General features: G+C 37.6%; 1 non-coding gene across 1 annotated transcript; it reads right to left on the reverse strand.

Moving 5' to 3' along the window:
• Window positions 1-16622: 16622 nt before the first annotated feature.
• On the reverse strand, window positions 16623-16730 carry LOC118344390. The gene has a single exon (XR_004798162.1). It is a non-coding gene; the product is annotated as a small nucleolar RNA R71 (small nucleolar RNA).
• Window positions 16731-23878: the final 7148 nt, after the last annotated feature.

The raw sequence follows: 23878 nt of genomic DNA on the forward strand, positions 1-23878 counted from the left end.
CCTCTTTGTTTCTCGGGGAGGTAATTCGGACAACAATATGGCTGGTCTGCAGCTTCATAGCGGTGGGGGCTAGGGTAAGTATTCGGGCAGCCTCGGGGTTGAACCCGCTCTCCTTCGCGGGAGGGTCAAGGTAGCCTTTGGCTCATCCCGTCCCTTTGTTCCTTGCGGAAAGTAGGTTGTTTGGGTAGTCTGTATCTAGACTCGATCCTGTCCGTTGACACTGTAGGAAAGGGTAAGTTTTGATCAGGTTGGTGCTGATCCCACAGTTTGTCGTAGTAGAGGTTTGGGTAAGTTATCTAGGCAGTCGTGGGGATGAACCTGCTCTTTGCTGCGAGAGGGACAATGCAACCTTTACGCCTACCTTTTCGTATGGTATCCCGCAGGGAGGTAAGCCATTTGGGCAATCTGTTATTGGATCTGCTCCCGCCTGTTGATGCTTACGAGGAAGGTAAAATTATTTTTCTTCAGGTAGCTGATGACTGACCCACACTCCGCCGAGGGAGGGATAAGGCAACCTTGAGGCCTACCTTTCCCTTTGGTGCTTGGCGGGAGAGGTATTTATGACAGCGATGTGGCTGGTCCGCTCCTTCGCTGTGATGGGGGTTTGAGTAAGTTATTCGGGCCACCGGATGGCTGGTCCCGCTCTCCTAGACGAGGAGGTTGAGCCACCTTCTCACCTTTCATCCTTCATGGGGGAGGTAAGTTGTGCGGGTAGTTTGGAACTAGACCCGCTCCCACCTGTTGACATCGCAGGGAAGGGTAAGTTTTTAGGCTGTCGCTGATCCCACACTTCGTCATAGCGGAGATCAGGGTAAATTATTCGAGTAGCCATGGGGCTGAACCCGCTCTCCACTGCGGGAGGAGCAAGGCAACCTTTAGGCCTACCTTTCCCTATGGTATCCCGTAGGGAGGTAAGTCGTTTGAGTAGTTAGTTACTGAACTCGCTCCCGCCTATTGATGCTTACGAGGAAGGTAAATTTTTTTTTTCTATGAGTGGCCAAGGGTTGACTCGCACTCCTCCGCAAGAGGGGTAGAGTAGCCTTAGGCATTACACTTGCCCCTTGCGCCTCGCGGGAAGGTAAGTTGCTGATGGAGATTTCATTAATTTTGCTGATGTAGATCACATTGATGGAGTTGACTTCGCTGATGGAGATGATTTTGTTAGCAGAGAGAGTTCATTGGTGGGTCACGTTATGTTCTTGAAATTTTCCATTGAAATACAACACTTCTTTTATTAGGGCTTGTAGCGTATGCACGAAAATACATAAATTTACAACAATGAATTATCTTAGCAATAAAATTTTGTAGATGTTCGGCGTTTTGTTCTAGGGATGTGGCAGCTCATTCCCTTGAGAGTCTCGGAGCTGGTAGGAGCCTAGGTGGTTTGTGGCGGTGACCACGTAAGAGCCCTCCCATCGGGGGCCTAATTTTCCTTTGTCCCACGTGGTTGTTCCTGTCTCCTTGATCTTTAATGTTCTCGGGCGCACCCGCTTGTTGAAGCATCTCTTGATCCTTCTTTTGTTGGCCGCAGTTCTTATTTTGGCTTCTAGTCTGACTTCTTCCAGCAAATCAAGCTGTTCCTCCAGCCGCCTATCATTGGATTCTTGCTCGAAGTGCTGAACTCTGTAGGTGGGGATTCCGATCTTTACTGGCAGCATCGCCTCGTGGCCATAAGTGAGGGTAAAAGGAGTTTCCCCAGTCGGCATTTTCACTATGACCCGGTAGGCCCCAAGACAGCAGGGAGTTCTTCTGCCATGCCCCCTTTCTGTCGTCAAGTCGCTTCTTGAGCATTCCCATCAACATTTTGTTGGTTGCCTCCACTTGCCTGTTAGACTGGGGGTGTCCTGGGGATGAGTATCAGAAGTCGATCCTCAATTCCTGGCACCAATTACAATAGTGATCAGAATCAAATTGTCTCTTGTTATCTATGATAGTGCGCGGGATGCCAAACCTACAAACCACCGTCTTCCATAGGAACCACGTAATATTGTTCGTCGTGATGGTTGCTAAGGCCTCGGTCTCAACCCACTTGGTGAAATAGTCCACAGCTACTACAACAAATTTTACTCCACCTTTACCAGGGGGAAGTGGGCCGACCAGGTCGATTCCCCTCTGGGCGAAAGGCCAAGGCGACGTGATTGACTATTGCTGCGTGCATGGGGCTGTCTTAGCCGAGGCATGGGCCTAGGTGTCGGTTGTTGCTGCGCATGCTGCTGTGGTGCGCGCTAGAGCACTTCATGGCATGACCATGGCATTGTCATGGCTAGGCCGTGGCTAACCTTGCTGGGTGCCTGTGGGGTTGTCATGGCATAGGTCATGGGGCTGTCAAGGCTTGTTAGCGACAGTGTCAAGACATGGCTTGTGGGGCTATCAAAGCATGTTAGCGGCATTGTCAAGGCATGGCTCATGGGGTTGTCAAGACATGTCAGCAGTAGTATCAAGGCATGGCATCGTTGGCAGCTTGGTCATGGGCCACTTTCCTTGGGGTCTTGACAAAGTGCTACGTGGTGATATCCTGACTATTCATCCAAAAATTGCAAAAATTAATATTGCACCATAAAATCTTAAATAATCATATGAGTTTAGCAGTATAATTCATTCTGCAAAATTTATCTCCTAAGTGTCTCGATTAAATCAAAAGGCACTCCCAAATACTATTCATTTGAAAAGTGGGAAACTTATTATTACATCGTAAAATCTTAAATATTTATTTAAAACTAATGGTGCAATTAGTTTCATCAACTTATATTCCTAACTACCTCAAAGAAATAAAAAGGCAACTTTGTCATCATAGTAGGTCTGAATCCGACCATGTTGATAGATTAAAACCTATTTGATCGCTCGGTTCGTGAAAATTTTTACGATTTTTCATGAAGAGTAATGAATAGGCAAGTGTACCTTGTGCTCACATTGCTTTAGTAGCCTCCTCTCATTCTGAATAATGATAGAAGAGTTATTGTCCCATTTTCCTTGGGCATTGAGTCTATGTTGAACGATTTTGTATTTGGTATCGTTTGTTTTCGGAGATGAGATGAGTTAAGATTAAAGTTAAAAGTTGAATACAATATTGTTAGAATATATTTTTTAATATTATTTTTCTTTTGGGATTTGAAAAACTTGAATTGTTTATTTTATTTTTTGTGAAAATTTGAGACGGTTGTAATGATTAGATGAGATGAGATGAGATGAGTTGTAAAAACAAACGAGGTCGAAACTCTATGTTTAACCATAAGCAATTTTTGTGGTGTTGTATGTTTAGGCCTATAACCAACCCGCTTGTAAGCCTTTTTTTATCGAGAGAAGTGTTAAATTCACAAATATATTTAATAAAAATAAAGTCACAAATTGATGTAGTTTCATGTGACCTGTTAGATCTATTTTTTAATAAAATAAATTTTATAATCTCATATAATACATTAACCTCCGTCATTTTATAAATTTACTATAAAGTATTTTTATAAATAAAATATTTCTCTTTAGAATCTAATGTAATTAAGTGATGTGAATGATGATCGATATTTATACAAACTTTTAGTGAGAGAATCTCCAACTTCTTTCTAAAATTCAACCAATCCGAAACTAGCTTAAAGCTCTTCCTCCCCCCTCACTTCCCTTCTGCCCATATTTTCAGCCTGTGTTTTATTTTTATTTTTGTGTGTTTTTTTTAAGTCTAATAAAGGAGGAACACTTTCCGGTGATCCCAGTCTCAACATTATTTTCGCCTCTGTTCTTCTTCTACATTTCTTCTTCTATATTTTAGCGGGATGATGACCTTTTCCTTCATCCTCTCTCTTTGACCATCAAATAGTTAGGTGATGAGCCACCTGCGCGATGGACCAAGAAGCACGCACGCCGGTCTGGAATGGGTGGGCCGCCTGTGTAGTGGTGGACAACATAGCTTCAGTGTGCCATCTGGGGCAAGAGATGGGCAAGAGGTGGGCGAAGCTGGTGCTCATGCAGAGGAGGTGGGCGGTGGACACCGAAGAGAAGCCGGTGCTTGTGCAGAGGAGGTGGGTGGTGGACGTAGAAGAGAGGGGGTCATGCAGAAGAGCTTAGGGCAAAGGAGGAAGACGCAGATGGGGAGGGGGGTTGGGCGGACGCAGGAAGAAGCAAGAAAAAAAAAAGAAAGAGGAAGGGGGTAGCGGGCAAAGAAAGTGATGAAGCCCTAAGCTCCCATTTGCAAACAGGATGAGCCCATGTGTTTCTTTTTCTTTTTATGTATTTGCAGTTTTTGTTGTTTTGTTTTAGGTAAAATTAAAAAGAAATAGGCTATTGGACTTGGTGTCTATAGCAACAGAGTCTCGTTCCTCTTTTGAGAGGAGACGGAGAGAGTACTCCTCCTCATTGGGAGGATGGAGGGTGATAGTACTTCTCTTCTTTTGAAAGAAAGGTCGTTTAGTTCTGATTTTATAGAAGTTTATAGAAGTTAAGATAATACTCGTCACTAGGGGTGTAACCGGTCCGGTCCGGTCCGGTTTTGGATAAAATCTAGGACCGAACCGGTATGTACCGGTTTTATATTTTTCAAAACCGATTACGCACCAGTTACCCTCCTAAACCGGTACTTCCGGTTTTACCGGTTTCCGGTCCGGTCCGGTCCGGTTTTCCGGTTTTTTAAAAATATAAATTTCACAATTTGTCATTAAAAATTTGTTTATAAAAAAAAAAATTGATTTAAAAAAAACTGTTTTATACTTTTATTAATATATTAGACTATATAATAGTATTAATATTAGACTATTGGTATAGTTATAAGTTATATATTAGTATTAGTTATAAACTTTTAGTGATTTAGTATTAACATTTTATGTAATAATTTATAAATTATAATAAGAAATTATTTCATATATGAATATATATGTTATATATAAAATTTCACATAAAAATTTATAATTATACATTATATATAAAACTTATATATATTAATATTTAATATATATAAAATATTTTGTATAAAACTTATATATAAAAATATTATTTTTTATTTTTTTTAATCAACCGGTCCGGTCCGGTCCAAAAAATTCCGGAACCGGAACCGGACCGGAACCGGCCGGTTTTTACGTTTTAAAAACCGGTTCCGGACCGGACCGGTTCAAAACCGGTAAAACCGGTCCGGTCCGGTTTTCCGGTTTGAGTTTACACCCCTACTCGTCACAAAGAAATTTGTGTGTAGGGATGCCTTAGAGTAGATGCGTAGTTTGGCTTGTATTCCGGTTTTTTCTTATATTGATAAGTTATAGTTTTAACTTTGATTTCATTGAATGAAATGAAGTCTATTTTCATTAAAAAAAAGAGTGAGGATAGGGGCCGGTCAGGTGAAAAAGTGGGATTTATACCTTGGCAATGAAATTTTGACACGTTTACATTCTAAGAAGGAAACAATGAAACTGCACATCAGTTGAACAAATCTCACACAAACAAATCCCCCAGTCGCTTTGGCTCTTTCTTCCCTCTCCCTTTCATCACTATACAACTCTCATAAAGCTCAAATCTATTACCTTTTTGGATAATAAACAATCTAAGAAGCAAGATTTTGTATAATACCGACCCACCTTAATTCATGACTCTGTAAAGATGGAAAGCTACAACAAGCTTTGGAGATTCTTGACAGGAGAGAGAGCTTGAGAGATTGAGAGGAGAGAGAGAGCTTGAGCTTAGAGAGAGAGAGAGAGAGAGAGAGGGGAGAGATAGCGTGAGTAGAGAGAGAGCTTGAGATCGACTGAGAGGGAGAGAGAGTTTGAGAAGAGAGAGCTTGAGAGTGACTGCCTTGGCAATAACCAAACAAAGTGCAACTAATTCATCCGCAACAAGCACAAAAGCCTTCAATTAATACCTACCCAGTTCCTCGGCGAAATATTCAAATCAGGAATTAAGCCTCCAGTGCCTGCATAGGATTCTTCACACACCTAAACAATAAAACCACTACAATGCCATGGCATGCACTCTGTAATCAACAAAACAAATAATACAAAGCAATCGATGACGAAGCAATAATATTCGTTGCGGGGAGAGTGCCTGAGGGGTGAGAAAAAGTGAGAAGAGAGAAAAGAGCATGAACAACAAGCAGAGAGAGAGAGATGTGGGTGATTGCGTGGGACTTGCTTATTTGGTGTGCGGTTCATTATTTCCTACTTAGAATGCAGACGTGTCAATATTTTATTGGAAGGTGTAAATCCTGCTTGTTCACCCATCCGGTTTAAAGTTAAGCTCAAAAAAAAAAAAAAAAAAAAAAAGAAGAACCTAATGTAATTGCCTTCGTATCGGGAAAAAAAAAATTTACACAACGTAGTGGAATATTCTCCATGTTTTGAAACGAATTAACCTCGTTTATATGAAGCATACGGACAAGGGAGTGCCTCGAGAATGACTTGACGAGCCACGTGTCTCATTTTCTTCCACAACATATGTTGGGACCACTGGCGTTAAACTCTTGCATATACAACTATGATTAACATTTAAAATTCAGTGCCAGGTTATGGAACCTTGATTTGACCATTTATAGTCCCCGTTTGTGACTTCGCTTAGTCTTTCATCTATTCAACAATTAAACTACTTCAATTTAATCCATTTATACCATTCTACTTCTACTTTTACATCCCTTTGCAACATGTAATTAGTTATTCTTTTAATTTTTCAAGTAAATGTGACAGAAAAGAGAAATTCTAGTTACAGTCCTCAAGTGAGGACTGCATGTGCAGACACGTTATTAAATGAGAGAAAACATCATTTAATGAGGGATAATTTTATAATTTTAAAAAATTTTAAAGTTAAAATAGCCTAAACTTATATTACAGTCCCCAAATAGAGACTGTACCTAACATTACTCCACGAAAAATATGCAAGACATGTGGTGCAGAAAAATCTTTATTCAAATTTTTGTTCAAACTCCGAGGGTTTTAAGGAAAAGAGAAAAAGAGTAACACATGAAGTAAATCCTTCATCATTTATTACTCATTTAATGTTGCTCAAAATATTTATACATAAACAACAGTAAATACCATATCATTTCATGTGTCACTCTTATTTCCATTTGAACAATAACTTCTTATCCCTCGAACTTGCATTTTTTTACTATTCAACAATACAACCACATGTTCCATACTAGCTAGTGGCTCATCCCTTGTCCTAGTTCCACAGGCGGAGCCATTGCCACTTCCTGATTTTGTCTCTCCAGATTCCCTTCCCATCCTACGTCGATAAGTGTTGTTTAAATACTTCACTGATAGACATGTCTTAGCCGTGGTTCTTGAGCTCACGATATTCTTGACACAAAGCACATGTCTCACAGCAGAAGTACTGCACCAAACAGTCGCCACAAGGGCATTCAGCCAACTTATATTGCCGCCTAAGTTTGGAGCGGTAGGCGCTTAATTGAGAACATGGATCTCTAATAATATAATAGTTGCTTTCGAGGGTCTTCTTTCTATGAGAACTAATTAAACAAAAAAGGAAAGTGGGGAGTATGACTTTAAAACTTGATATTTCAAAAGCTTATGATAGGATCGAATGGAATTATTTGGAGGCTATAATGGTTAAACTTGGTTTTGAGCATAAATTTATTTCTTTGGCGATGATGTGTGTGAATTCAGTGAATTATTCAGTCCTAGTGAATGGGACTCCTACTGGTGAGATTGTTCCAAGTTGTGGATTGAGACAGGGAGATCCCTTATCTCCCTACTTATTCATAATTTGTGCTGAAGGTTTGACTTCTCTAATTAATATGGTAGAGTTTAAGGGTCTGATTAAGGGTGTGAGTGTTGCTAGGGGGAGCCCAATAATTAGTCATCTGCTTTTTGCAGATGACTGTGTCTTATTTTGCAGAGCAAGGAGTTCAGATTGGGCTAATTTACAACATCTCTTAAGGACATTTGAAATATCATTTGGTTAGAAGTTAAATAGGAACAAGACTTCAGTATCTTCAATACAAATATAGTTGCAAGTTTTAAGCAACAGATTGTGAATGAAGTCGGAGTAGTAGCATGTGCGAGCTATGAAAGGTATTTGGGATTGCCATCTATGATTGGTAAATCAAAGTATAATTCCTTTAGATGCATTAAAGATCGTATATGGAGCATAATTTCTTGCTGGAAGAACAACTTTTTAACTACTGTTGGTAAGGAAATTTTAATAAAAGCTGTTTTGCAAGCCATTCCAACCTACACAATGAATGTTTTCAATCCCAAGAGGCTTTGTCATGAAATTTCTGCCATGTTGGCTAACTTCTGGTGGGGGAAAAAGGATAGGAGAGGGGTGCATTGGAAAGGCTAGAGTTTTATGGGAAAGGTTGAGAATTGGGGTGGGATGAGATTTGGAAGATTTCAATTTAGCACTGCTTGCAAAAAACAGTTGGAGATTTCTGCAGAATCCATATCCTTTTGCTACCATGGTCTTTAAAAGTAAATATATTAGCAAAGAGAGTATTCTTGATGCAAAGTTAGATAATTCCCCATCATACAACATTTGGATGGCTAGAGAAGTGTTAAAAGAAGGCTTAATTTGGCGTGTTGGTAATGGCAAATAGATTAGCATATGGGGACACATGTGGTTGCCAAAGCCCTCAAGTTTCAGTGTTCAATCTCCAATTTCATCTCTTGGAGTTGAGGCAAAAGTTTTTGATCTCATTGAAGAGGAGGTTCATCAAAGGAAGGAAGAGACTACCCGAGTTCATTTTCATGAAGAAGAGGCTGCAATAATCTGTAATCTACCTATTAGTAACCGGGGAAGATAAACTGATCTGGAATTGGAGTAAGGAGGGAGAATTTTCTATTCGAAGTACTTATTATATGTTGCAAGAGAGAAGGAGGAACAAGGGAGAGTGCTCAAACACGAAAAATGTTTATGAAAATTGGAGAAAAATATGAAATTTGCAAGTCCCAAATGTTGTTAAGCAGTTTCTGTGGAGATCAAACAATGATGCTTTGCATACTAAAGCATTTTTGTGTAAGAGGCAAATTTGTGAAGATTCTAAATGCTCGATATGTGGCAATGCTAAAGACACTATTATGCATGTGTTATGGCAATGTCCTGCAACTAATGATGTTTGGACTGAATCTGGTAGTGTTCTGCAGAAATCGAGAGTCACTGGAAGTAATTTTCTGGATCTATGGCACAAGCTGTGCAGCCATCTAAATAAAGAAAAGTAACTTCTTCAATCGTAAGGGTTATTTGGCATAGAAGGAATAAGTATCTGTTTAATAACCTGTTTCTTAATCCTTCACAGGTAGTCAAAGGTGTTTTATTATAGCTAAAGGAATATAAAGAAGCTCAAGAAAGGAATGGTGGGAGATTAGTTGCTGAAGGAGGAGAAGGAACAGACCTATAGAGGTGGAGGAAGCCAACAGAAGGGAATTTCAAAGCAAATTTTGATGTTGCTATTGATGATCAAAAGAAGCTTGTTGGACTGGGAGTAATCATCAGAGACTGGAAAGGCCAGATTGTGGCAGCATGTAGTGATCAAGTGCAGCTAGTATCAGATTCTGCAATGGCTGAGAGCTAGGCTTTGAGGAAAGTTGTGCAATTATGTTCTGATTTAGGCCTTAATAAGGTGCAATTTGAAGGAGATGCTCCAGTAATTGTGAATGATTTAAACAAAGATGAAGAACTTTGGACCTGGTATGGGCAAGTGCTAGAGGATGTCAAGCAGTTTTTGCAGCTTCACATACATTGGCAAGCACCTTCTATTCATAGGTCTGGTAATGGGGCAGCTCATTTGTTAGCTAAGCAAGCTTTATCTATGGATGGTTGTAAAATTTGGTTAGAAGAGGGTCCTTCTGTGATAGAGGACTTGGTTGTTTCTGAAATGTTTTGTATATGAGTCTATGACTATTTGAAGTAATGAAATATGTTGCAGTTTATAAAATAAAAAAATAAAAAAATTAACAGAAAGAAAGAGCAAACATGCATCCACAGCATGTGAAATAGTTGATTATAGCATAAACCGTTGCATTCAACGCACAAATTGCAACAAAAAAAAAAAAAAAAAAAATCCACCCACACTTAATAAAAAGGCCAATTTTATTTCATGTATATATATATTTAACATCACTATATATCTACAATTTTTATTGTCCACTATAGAGGTTTTATCCTTTTATCCACGCACAACCCTCCATTTAGTTTTGTCTACGATGTTTGAGATCTGTCCAAAAGGAAGCCATGATCGACAACAGAAGGTTGTCCAACCTGTGATGAAAGCAAAGAACTAAGATTTCCCATTCATGTGTGGCACTGAGAAAAAAGGAGTAAAGGATCCAAGTGTAGAACTTTACAATTTTCATCCCAGCACCTTGCGCATTTGATGATCCAAGAGTAAGAAACTTACAATTTGGGAGATCAGAGAAGCAGCCAAAGAGGCCAGTGGACCATGGGACCTCGCTCGAGGAATGATCAACAAATGGATCAGTGCAAGAAGTTGAAAGTAAGACCTTGAAAGCAAGAAGTTGGGTTGATCATGTATATGGATCTTGGAGGATGGAGGGTTTAGAAGTGTTTAAGAGTGAGATTGTTTGAGAAGGGAAACTAAAACTAAATGGGTAGGAAGTGCAATCAAAATAGACTCTAGGAGAAACAAACAAAGACAGCAGAGCACAACTGTCTGGAACAATGATAATGAAAGACGTGGAAAACGAGCGAGTGAGTGTGAACGACTAAAATTCTACTTTAATTGAGTTGATATGTATCCTATCCTTTAAAATATATCACTAAAATCTATTTTTTTATTTTATATATTGATTTTTATAATATACCATTCATTAATTTATCTATTTTTTCTTTACATCATTTAAATGTTATATTATTTAATAGTTTGTTGGAAAAATAGTATAAGGAGAGCGAAACTATTGTGAGAGACAAAGTATATGAAAAGAGAAAAAATAAATAAAATATTTTTACATTTGTGTACAGTTCACGCTATATGTAGCTGAACACTGTAGCAAAATGGAAAATAGATTTGAAAATACATGATTTGTTAGAGGCAGGTTTGAGTTACTTTTCGTGTTGGTTAGCTACTTCATCCATGTTGATATGGATTGAAAATCAAGAGGATTCCAAGCCGAATCTGTTTAGTTTTGTTTACCTTTCATCTATGTTTGGCCCAATTCTAATCCCAAATAATGAAACTTTACCGAGTCAGCTGAACTGGGACATGTGCATAAAGAAAGGAGGCCTGGTGGGTGGCCCAAATGTAACATTCCGATCTCGGATGGATCGGAGAGTTACCTTTTTTTTTTTAAAGAACCGAGAATCACCTGTCCACTAGTGATCCCGTCTGAATTTTATTAATAAACCCTCACTTATGGTGGAGGAAAACTATAGTTACAGACCAATACCTGGAGATATAATGTAAAGTTCCAAAACTAGGCATCAAAATAGCCTAGATTTTGCTGTCCAAAAAACAACAAACCAAAAAAAAAAAAAAAAAAAAGCAAAAAAACCCACCTGCAAAAAAAACGTTAGCACAACAAAAATAGATAATAAAATCTTACCAAACCAACGCAATGACCAAAATCCACATGAGGGATGATTCTAACAGCAATACAAAGATGGTAAACCAAGTTTTTCCAACCGAATTAATCCTCAAAGGATCCTAGGCAAATCCCCAATAATATTCCATTTCGTGTTAAGACCAGCCTCCCCGCTCCGAGCCAACCAGTCAGCAACTTTATTTCCTTCCCTATAAAACCGTATCTTACAGTACAAATATAAATTCTAATTTCTGAATTACACATAGATCTCAATGATTTAAACCAACTATTCTAAAATAATTAACTAAACACATCACAAAGTCTTAATAAAAATGTCAACCTCTCAACATACCATGTCATCAGACCACGACAATTTTATTGAATAACATTCTCCAATAATAGTGGCATTCTTTTGTGCTTAATTCACTATTCTTAAATAATCTCACCCATGCTTTATAATCTTGGTTCTCAACTGAAACATTCAAATACATCTGGAAATATTGTGGAGATAAGGAGTGAGTTATAAACATAAGTCTTTTTAGAGAGTTTAGAATGCAGTAACAAATCATTTCAGTTTCAATATGCAGATCTCAAAATGTGTTATCAGAATATTAGAGCAACATTTCAAACTGTTCATATTAAAAAATGAACCAACTGTTCATTATAAAAACCCCTTTGTCATAACATGACTGAATATCATCTTCATATCATTTTATCATATCATATCGGAGACCATGTTTAATTCTCGTGGTAGGGTTGTGCTATCTCGGCGGCAAAACTAGACAATATTAAATATAAATATTTCCTTTATTCATTTTTGAAGCCCAATATGTGCACACAGAAAAGACCACGTAGGAAAATCACTTGTTTCCAAAGTGGGTGCACCCAGAACATAGATCTTGGTACAACCATGTAACAAAACCAAAACCACCGGATCAGAACTAGAAATTGAATCAGATACAAAATCAGAACATAATTAGAATGTCACGCCAAAGGTTTTTCCAATGCCACATCATATCAAAACAGAGTACTGAACAGATTCATATAATTTTCACAATGTCAAAAATAGATTCCGAGCATCTTTATATAATCAAAATAGATTTTAGATTTGGAGCATCTTCATATAACTAGCACAACATTTTAGATTTTAGATTCGCTCTTTTTGCACAATTCAGAAATAGAATGTTAAACTTTTTTGCTCATGTCTACACTGATCATGTAAAAAAATACTGTAAAAAAATAGTTTCTATTTTCTACAGATTTCATGAGTAATACAAAACACATAACTGAGGTTGTTTTCACATTTTTTTTCAAAACATAACATGCATATTTTTTACAAATCAACTTCAGTTCATTTTTTTTTATGCAAAGTCTAGTATAGGAATTTCGCTTATCTGGACTTTTTAAGTTTTTTGAATCTTTCACAAATGTGCCAAATGAATATCAATCGTCACCTATACAGAATACTAAACGTTACTAAATTTCTAAAGGACTTGCTAAAATTCTCCATTTACTTAAATTCAAACTACGGAAATAGCTTTAATAATTATTTAGTTATCAGAAATCTAATAAATACTATCATCATTAAATATATTCTTAACTTATTATAAGATAATTTTATCAAATATTTCAAAACAAGTTAAATTCATTTCGAAAGTTAACTTAATTATATTTAAAACTCATATGTTTATAAACTATTAATGAAATCATAATTTAATACTACTAACATGTAATGTAGTTGGAAATCGTAAATTTTGTATGCAATTGTAGTTCATTAAATATCCTTAATCATACGTATATTAAAAATCATTTTAAACTACTAATGATGTCTAATTTAAAACCATCAAAGATTTATTTCACATAATAGGCTTAAAGTGTTTAAAATAAAAGATGAAATACTTACAATTGACTACCAAAATCTAATTGTAAAATTAATGCTAAATAATATAATTAAGGCCTTTAATTATTTTCTGTGAAGTCAAGTTTATGGGCTAATATATTTATCTGAGTAAAACTATGCCTAATTTTAAAATACTAAACACAACTCAAATTAAAATAATATATTAGTTTCTTAATACAATAAAATAAAGCCCATTTAAAATCTCTAACACAGTTTCTGTAAAGTACAACAAACCCAATTTAAACACCAAACTCACATGAAGTTAGCCCATTTAAAATGTTCTAAAAATTTATGAATTATAATAAACTCAAACCCAACCCAATTTTAAAAACAAGCACATTTTAAAACTAACCCCAGCCCACAAAACGCAGCCTATTGTATGAGCATTTTGGGAAACATCATAAATGGGCATGGGCATCTTGATAATTAGATTTACCATTGTAGATGCTAGGATTACGAGAGGGATAAATGTCTTCTCATTTGAGAAAAACAGACGTGAGAGAGAGAGAGAGTTTTTCCATGGGAACAACCGAGGGGCAATGGCAATGGTCGTGGCTATGGGAGGAGCACCGTCCTTGTTCTTCTAGCGAGGACGTCCATGAGTGGTGGTTTATAGAGTTGGGTGTCGCGGCTGGTGAGGCTTATGCAGTGGGATGAGGTGGTCACGGGGAGGGTGACGGGCAACGAAGGGGAGCTCGGTGGTGTATAGATATTGAGGAACCTGGGATGACTTCTGGTGCTGCGTGGAGGTCTTATCGTGGATGGTGTAACTCACAGTGTGGATGAGGGGTGGTTGTCTAAGATGCATTCTTGTTGCTAGGTTTTGGGTTGTCTAAAACAGGGGTTTGTGCATGAGTTAGGCCGTGTGCCTGGGTTGTTTTCATGGTGGTTCTGGCGTGAGGCCGCACCTTGCGAGGTGGCTTCCATGGTTTGCTCTTCCATGGAGGAGGTATGGTGCCTTGCTGGGGTAGTGCATGGCTTTGTCGTTGGGTTAGCGAATGTGGGAGGAGCATGTGATTTGGAGCAACTGATGAAGTGTTAAAACTGCATCATCAAGTTGCTTAGGTGAATAAATTGTTTAACTAAAAATCATTTAAGCACTTAATTATGTAGTAGATTATGATACTTGAGTCAATTGATACATTCTGATATTTTTGCACTTAAAAAGATTTATATTGCAATTGTTCCACATCACAATAAATACCCCAACTTTACTACTCTCTTATCATGCCTATATGTTGTAGAACATTTATTTTTTTAGAAAGAAATACATAACTGCTGACATCCCTTTTTGAGAATAGAGAGACATTGCAACAGAGGGGCATTCTTGGAAAGTCTTCACCGATTACACAACCTATGAGGGGACCAATTGTTGCGTGCTGAAAAGGGGATAGGTTGGAAGGCTACGACATGAACATTTGAGTTGCTAGGTCGCTAGCACGAAATGCAAGTTACGGACAAAGCAGAAAACATGCCGATGGACTAGAAGGAGCTATTGGCTGGATGTGCAGCAGGCTGGAATGGACTGGAGGAATTTTTCAGTGAGAGAGATATAAAAGGGAAAAGAAAAATCGTGAAGGGGGGGCTCCTCATTATTTTTGGTTTTACTTGTTCCTGGAGCTGCAGTTTTAGCTGGGTTATTTTTCTTTGGTTTTTATTTTCCCGGCTTTTTGGGTAGTGTATTTTCATTTCCTTTCGGTGGATTTCCTTTGATTTTATTTCTCTTGCTTTTATGCTTGGTAGGAGGTTTATTATTTTTGGGATTGGCGCCGTTTGAACTGCTGGGTATTTTTCAGAGACCATTTGTTTTGTACTTGAGGGTTTATCTCATTTAGGATTTTTTTTCTCAGATTTTAATATGATTTTGCTGAGATGAATTTTTGTTGCTAGAAATACCATGTGTAGCTAATTTCTGAAGCTTGGGTTGTGGAATGAAACTTGATTTGTTGTTGACATAAGGCACAACAAAAACTTGAAAATTATCAAGGCTTCTATCAGTTGATTGTTAATGAGTGTTTGGTTATTAAGGTTGTGAAACCCTTAGGAAAATATTGCAAAACTTGAGCAAAACTTTTTATCTTCTGTTTATCAATGCCTTGACCTGTTTGTTAATCGAGGAAATTTTCTAGGCACCAAAACAAAAGGAGTCCCATCCCCAACCCAAGTGTTTGTTAAATTATTTTTTTTTGAATTGTTATTTTCAGCTTTATATTTAAAAATTCTGTTTGTTACTTGTAAGAATTGGAATTACAGTTTTTCATCATTTAGAATATTAAATTTTCAGCAGCTATTCCTTTTATGATTTAATCCATCTTTTTAAGATTTACAAAATCGAGATCCTCAAAGCATGACCATATATTCCGTTTTCATTAAATCTTTCTTTGTGAATATATTAAAATCCATTTTGCTCATTGGTTATACATACGTAAAAAAGAATACACAAAGAAAGAATTTTATACTTCATTTTACTTCTTCACACTTATCATGCATCATCATACTTTCCAATTAAATTTTACAAATGCTTTGTTAATCCTTTGTCCTTGTGGAATACGATCCTGGACTTATCTTTAATATGACTTGACACTTATACACTTAGAAGCACATTTTAGACCTAGTCATGTTTTTGGTGCTGTTGCCGGGGACAATTGGTGCTTGTCAGAGCATTCCTCTACTGCTAAAAGGACGTTTGGTGATATCTGATCTTTTTCCCTTTTCTCTGTTTATTTTTCATTGTCTTTGATTTTCTGCACTTGTGTGTATGACTGGTTGGTCTAGAGACCAAACATCTCGGCTGGTTAGGACAGAATCGTTGGCATCTTTTAACTCTGCATAACTATCTCTTGAAGCATCATCTGACACTGATAGCACCATGGCTGAAGATGAACATCATGATAGGGAAATAATAAATCAAAACAGGACACTTAGAGAGTATCTACAGCATGTTAGGACTAGCACCCATTCTTGCATCATTTTGCCTCTTAATGCAAATACTTTTAATTTTAAACCTGAGATGATTCCATTGCTACCACATTTTCATGGCATAGAATTCAAAAATCCCAACTTGCATATCAAAGAGTTTGAATAAATTTGTTCCACATTTATGGATAGAACATGCACTGAAGAGGTCATAAGATTAAAATTATTTCCATTTTCCTTAAAAAACAAGGTTAAGACATGGTTGAATTCCTTAAGACCAAGATCCATTGGGACTTGGTCTTAATTGAATTTTTAAAGAAATTTTTTCCCATGCATAGAACCAATGCCTTGAAAAGACAAATCATGAATTTTTGCCAAAAGGATGTGGAAACATTTTATTATTGTTGGGAACGATTCAAAGACCTTTTAAATGCATGCCTTCATCATGGATATGAGAATTGGAGGATCATAAGCTTTTTCTACGAGGGTTTACAACAAAAAATAAGGCATTTAGTTCTCGTTTGTATTCACAACTCATTTCAACTCATCTCACTACTATTCAGCAACTTTAACTCACAAATTTTACTACTATTCATAACTTATCTCACTACTATTCATAACCCATCTCAACTCATCTTCGAATCCAAACAACACAGTAGAAACCATGTGCAATGGTGAGTTCTTCAACAAAGGGCTCGATGAAGCCTTTGAATATTTTGACTATTTGGTTGAAAATGCCCATTCTTGGGATGTTTCTGACTTGTATGATAGCTCTGAAAATAAAAAATGTGTTAGTGGGGGTGGCAAATACCACTTGAAAGAATCTGATGATTTACAAATATCTAAAAAGTTAGAGTCTTTAGAGCTTAAGAACGTCAATGAAATGCATGTTTTACCATCAATTTCTAAAAAATGCAGCATATGTGAGGATCCAGGGCATGCGACTAATGCATGCCCAACAATCCCTGCTTTTAAGGAAGTATTGCTTGATCAATCCAACCATGTGCATATGATTGCTAAGAATTTTTTTGGACCTTATTCTAATACTTACAATGTAGGTTGGAGAAATCATCCAAATTTCAGCTGAAAAAATGAACAATCTGGGCCATCTACACAATGACAAAGTCAGTACTCCCCTTATGCAGCAGCTAACCAAGGCTTGGGACCTTCTTATTTTGCAAATCAACCCCCTCCAATGTAGAAAAAGGGAGTGGAAGACTCCATTCAGCAACTAACTGTTAGCCTACAACAGTTTATGCAAAGTCAGACCACGATCTACAACCAAAATAGCCATGCCATGAACGAGATCAGAGGGACCCTCACTAGAGTAACTACTACTCTAAGTAACCAAGAGAAGGGCAAATTCCCAACTCAACCCCAACCCAATCCACAAGGGCAAGGTCAACCATATCAGAATAATGGTGAATGGGCCAATGTGAAATCAGTGAAAGCCATTATAACTTTGAGGAATGGTAAGGTTGTGGATATCCCTGCCCAAAGTGCAGGAAATTCAGGTAGGAAAGCTAACCCTCCTTTAGTTAGTGGTGAGTCAAGCATTTTAGATCCAAATAATGATGCATGTCCCATACCTGCACTATGCCAAGATAGCTTGTTGGGGCAAGGAGATTGTGTTTGACTCACCTGAAGTTGGTAGGATTTGTTATATGGGAGGAACTGTAAAGGCTATTCTCTCATTAATTTTGGCTTTGCAAGTTAAGAATTGCATTACTAACGGTGCTATAACTTATTTGGCTTTGGTAGTTGAGGAGTTTGGTAGGGATGAGGAAATTCAGGGGATACCTATAGTTGAGGATTTTCTTAAGGTATTAACAGACGATTTACCAGGGTTACCCCCAATAGGGAAACATAGTTCATTATATAGTTGGAAATTGCCACAACTCCCATTCATAGAGTACCATACCTTATGACCCCATTAGAATTAAAGGAGTTGAAAGGTTCAGATAGATGAACTTTTGGAGAAAGGATTTACTCATCCTAGTTCTTCACCATGGGGTGCACTAGTATTATTTGTAAAGAAGAAAGACGAGTCAATGAGGATGTGTATTGACTATAGGTAATTGAACAAGGTAACGATAAAGAACTAGTATCCATTACCACTATTGATGACCAATTAGATCAGTTGTAGGGAGTGTTGGTATTCTCGAAAATAGATTCAAGGTCGAGATACCATCGACTTAAGATTAGGGAGCAGGATATCCCTAAGAAGGACTTTCAGACATGATATGGGCACTACGAGTTCCTAGTGATGCCCTTGGGATTAACTAAATCTCCTGCCACATTCATGGATATGAAGAACATAGTATTTAGACCCTATTTGGATAGCTTGTTGTCGTATTCATTGACAACATACTAATCTATTCAAGAAGTGATGAGGCTAGCTCTCTCTACTTTAACACTTCGTTCACTGCTGGCCCAGAGTAAGACATGCCACCTTAATGCACTAGCCAGTTAGAAGTATTTGAACTATTACTGAACCGGCCTTCGAGATGAAAGGAACGAAAGCAGGCAACATGAGTATGCTACTTCCTGTGAGAATGCATTCTAAATGGCTAGTGAATAACCTACTAAGAAACACCTCAACTTCGTGCTAGAAAGATTAAAGGAACATAGGTTGTATGCCAAGTTTAGGAAGTGTGAATTTTGGCTCAAGAAAGTAAAATCTTTAAGGCATGTGAATTGGCAATGCCCTACCAATGTTCATGAGATCCAGAAGTTTCTAGGTCTGGCCTGATATTATCAAAGGTTTGTGGAAGGACTTTCCAAACTTTCAGGGCCGCTCACTACCCTAAGCAAAAAGAATTTCAAGTAGGTTTGGACAGAGAAGTGTGACCAAAGTTTTCTGGAGCTTAAGAAAAGGTTGAACACCGCACTAGTATTAGCAATACGCGAACCTCATAAGCCTTATGTGGTTTATAGCAATGCATCTAAATCAGAACTTGGATGCGTGCTTATGCAAGAAAGATGAATTGTTGCCTACGCTTCTGTCGATTAAAGAACCATAGGCAGAATTAACCCACCCACAACTTAGAACTAGCTACCGTGATTTTAGCCTTGAACATATGGAGGCATTATTTGTATGGTAATACTTGCAAGATATTCACTAACCATAAGAGCCTCAAGTATTTGTTCAGCCAGAAGAATCTGTGGTAAAGGAGATGGTTAGAAACATTAATTGACTACCAGTGTGAGATTAAATATCATTTTGGTAAAGCTAACGTCTTGGCTGACGCATTAAGTCATAAAACAAAAATGGAAGGTACTTCAAAACCCACCCCATAAATGGAGTCTCTTTGGAATAGCATGAGAAACTTGATAATTAGAACTCTCCATCAAGATGCAACCCTTGCTGCAGTATAAGAGATCATACCATTAGAACGGGAAGAGATGAAGGAGCATCAGATGGAAGATAACAAATTGTTAGAGATCAGATGGAGGGTGGAAAGAAAGGAATGGCCAGAAGGATTCAAGATCGGAGAAGATAGTTTATTGTACTTCAAGGATCAGAAGAAAATCCCAACTTATACTGAGGTTAAGGACAAGATATTGAAGGAAGCGAATCCAACTTCGTACGAAAATGTACCAAGATTTGTAGCAACAATTTTGGTGGGAAGGCATGAACAGGAACTTAGGAAGCAGAAGATTCCTTTGGTAAAGGTACTCTGGCAAAATCTCGATGTCCAAAAATGTGACCAACTGCTCATTTTTCTCTTGATTGGTCACGAGTCTAGCCTTTGCATTTTAAATGTTGAAGTTGTGTTTTAAATTTAGCATATGATTTTTAAAGTGAGCCGAGTATTTTAAAATCCTCGAAATATTTTAAAGGTCTAAAATTATTTTAAATGGGGTTAGTATTATTGAACCAAGTCCATATTTCAAGTAAGCCTCTTTGTATTTTGGAGCCATAGAAATAATATAGTTTTAGAAAATCATTTTATTTAAATGATTTTATTTCCTTAAGAGTGTTAATTAATATTCATTATTTTATTTTAGGTTAAAAAGTCTTCTTATCTAGATGATTTTATTTCTCTTAAAAATATTTAGTAAACTTTATTATTTTATTTTATGATGAAAAAATATTATTTTAGATCAATAAAACAAAGTCTGATTTTAAATTTAGTCCCATTGCATTTCTATTTCATCTTCCTATTATTTAGTTAGTTTATTTTTCCATGTTTAATCTCCGCCGTTAGATCTAGGTTAGGAACCCTAAGATGTAAGGCTAGGATCACTTGTCAAAAATCCTAATTTCTCCTATCTCTCCCTCTCTCTCTCTCTCTCCCCAACACTAGCGTTGTCCCCCCTTCCTCCCCAATCTCTACTCTTCTCGTTCGCCGTTGGCAGCACCCCTTCTGCGAGCATGTCATCGCCGGCCAACCACCCTTTCCTCTCCCTCAGCCCCTCACTCTCTTGTTGTTGGCCTGTCTCTCTCTCGGCATCTCCCTCTCGATCTCTCTTTACTCTCCCTTGGGTTTCTGCCCACCGCCGTAACAGCTCCACTCAGATCTCGACACTGCACTTCCATGGGCTACCGCTCCACTCAGGGGTGCCACCACACACCCAAACCTCCCCGTCCACATCCCACTCCCTTTGCTTTTTTGTTCCTCTCTCAGTATTCGAACTAGCACTGCCTTGACCTACAAGCACCACCACGAATCACCGTGGTTTCTTCCCCAACAGAACCTTCCTCTTGACTGGCTCCCCCTCTTAGATCTTCTCTCTCTCTCTCTCTCTCTCTCTCTCTCTCTGTGTGTGTGTGTGTCTATCCTCATCTCTATTTCTCACCATCCAACGCCACCATGATCTCCTCCACCACCAACTGTCATGAAGAATCGATAGCGATGCCTCAAGCCTTCAAGCCCTCAAGCCCCAATGCCTCCCTCTGCAAAGCCCTTCCACGCCACCTCCACCTTCCTCCCTCTCCTTTCTCGTAAGCCAACCTCTCTCTAGCTCTCTCTCACCATCGTCCACGGCCAAACGACCATAGCACAAACCTTCCCACTGTAGTCCAACAACCATTGTAACCCATTCATAGCTGCGAAACCCTAGCTCCAGCCACCAAGGACTACCATAGTCCTTTACTCCTTAACCCATTACCATCGTTCATGGCTAGCCTCCACCGTAGCCCCATCACTGCCCCTGCACTAAAATTAGAACACCAAACCTCCATGCTCAACCACCCGAGTCAGTAGGAACACCCATAGTCACGATAGTAATCACCAAGCCTCAACCCAGCCCTTTTTGCACATCTGAAGCAACCACTGCGAGACCATGTCGAATGGAAAGCAACACAACAATTTCAGTCCCCGATTTATGTTATATTTTCCATCCCTTACCTTTAGAACAGTTGTGTTTGTGAAGCTCAATTGATGTTGTGGAATGTGTTGTGTGGTACATTGTGTATTGTGAATATGCGGTGTTGTGAACTATGAATTGTGAATGGAGTAGTTTGTGATGTGGATGTGTAGTTGAAGTGATGGGCATTATTGTGCAGTTGTGATGTAATTGGTGATATCGCGGTATGTTCTAAAGACGGGATTAAATGTGAAGTTTATGATGTGGTTGCATGTCGTGTGAGGTGTCGGGATAAGCGATGTAGTTAAGATGTATGGTGTGAAATGATGTGTTGGTTGGGATTGTAATGGCTAGTAGGAAGCCTGTAAAAGCAAGTGGGTGTTTGGGTAGACTATATGTTGATCTTAGGTGATAAAGGGGTAGGATACATGTATGAATTAGTTGGATGCATGTATCAAATAGATTTACCATATGTAATGGATAGTCTGTCTTAAGCATGAGTACACGATGTTTAAGCTTCAAGATTGGTTTGAAGGCGTGTATTATGCTTGGTTTGGATTATGATGAAGTTTTGGTAAGATTATGAATGGAGGAAGAGATGTATGTATTGACTAGAATTGAGATGTATAACTTGGTTGGTTCAAGTTATGTATCGGAATAGATGGTTTGGTAGGAAGACTGTGATGAAAGTGATAATGTATCTTAATCTTTAAAGTGAATCAAGGAGGTTCCCTTTAAAGGATAAGGACTTTAAGTAGAATGCTATGTGTTGGGAAGGTGACGTCAAGTGGGTACCAAGGTACGGGTTTGAGAATTTAGAGAAGAGTGATAAAGGAAAGTATGATTGATGGAATTGGATAGTAGAGTATGTCTAAATGAAGGAAGTCTAAGTCAATGGTAGTTTTATGCATTTCTAAGTTTTAGTTGCTTATGTACTTGAGAAAAAGGAATGATGTAAAGTTATGTATGCATGTAGGTTGTCATCTGACACGCATATGAATGGACGTCATGAAATGAATATAGCATGGAGTCCAAGTAAGTATTATGTTCATACTCTTATAGAGTTCTAAATGATATAAAATGAAAATGAAAATTTTTTATGAAAAATATTCTTTTATGCAATGAATCAAATGAAATGATGTTTTAAAGTATTAATGTTTAAAGGTATACGTATGTAAAGTCCTTCTTTTGTAGCCCCTATTTATGACCCAAAGTAATAGTTCTATACATGTGAATGGATGTTATATGCAGTATCTATTGTCTTTATTTTCTATGAAATGAAATATTGAGGTTTATGCTTGATGCTAAGAAATGATATTTAATTGAAGTGATGAAAGTGTATTTAAATGACGCTATGAAAAGATATTTATCTGAGGCTATGAAATGAATTTTAAATGATGCTATGAAAAGATGTTTAATGGATGCTATGAAAATGGTGTTTAAATGATGATGTTTAAGCTTATGATTTGAAATGATGTTTATGAAATGAAATGGAATGATGAATGAAAGAAATGAAAAGGAAAGGACTGAAAGGAATGAATGAAAGGAAAGGAAATGAATGAATGTGAATGTTTGAAAATACATAACGACCATGACTGAATGAATGAATGATGGTAACAATGGACTGGATAGATTGCAATGCCGGGTAAGTAGTAATGGTAGTGCACCCAGAGCTATCCCCTGACTGAAAGGGATTTCCAACCTGTGATCACAGGCGGTCTCCAGGTCCAAAAGATCGCTAACCACAACATAGGGTGTAACAATGTATACTGGCTAAAGGAAAAGTGAAAAAGAGTAATTGAATGTATGAATGATTAGTTTCTTTATGAATGAATGTATAAGGAGTGAGAACTGTTTTATGAGAAATGAAAATCCTTTTAAAAAAAAATCTCACCTTGTAATGTTTTCAAAGGAAGTGAATACTTTATGTAAAGTATGTAGATGAATGTCAAATGCATGAATAAAAACCTATGTTAGTAAATTTTTACAGTATGAAGTAATGCTTATTGAGTATTTGACTCATTTTATTTTTATATATATCCCTCCCCCTCTCAGGAACAAAATGAGTAAGAAGCGTCCGGACAGACATGGCCGAAGGGAAGAGTGACAGAAGCCTAGACACACTTTATGTAATGTATGAAAGTAGATTTTTGGAAAATGACTTTTTAATTTAATTTAATGATTTTCGTTGTAAACTCTCTTTTAATTTATAGAGTATGTTTTAATTTTAAATATAAAATCTTTTATATCCTAGGAAGGAAAGAAAAAAGTTTTAAAAAGTTCTGTA

This window comes from Juglans regia, chromosome 13, assembly GCF_001411555.2.
Source record: "Juglans regia cultivar Chandler chromosome 13, Walnut 2.0, whole genome shotgun sequence".
Classification (NCBI taxonomy): Eukaryota; Viridiplantae; Streptophyta; class Magnoliopsida; order Fagales; family Juglandaceae; genus Juglans; species Juglans regia.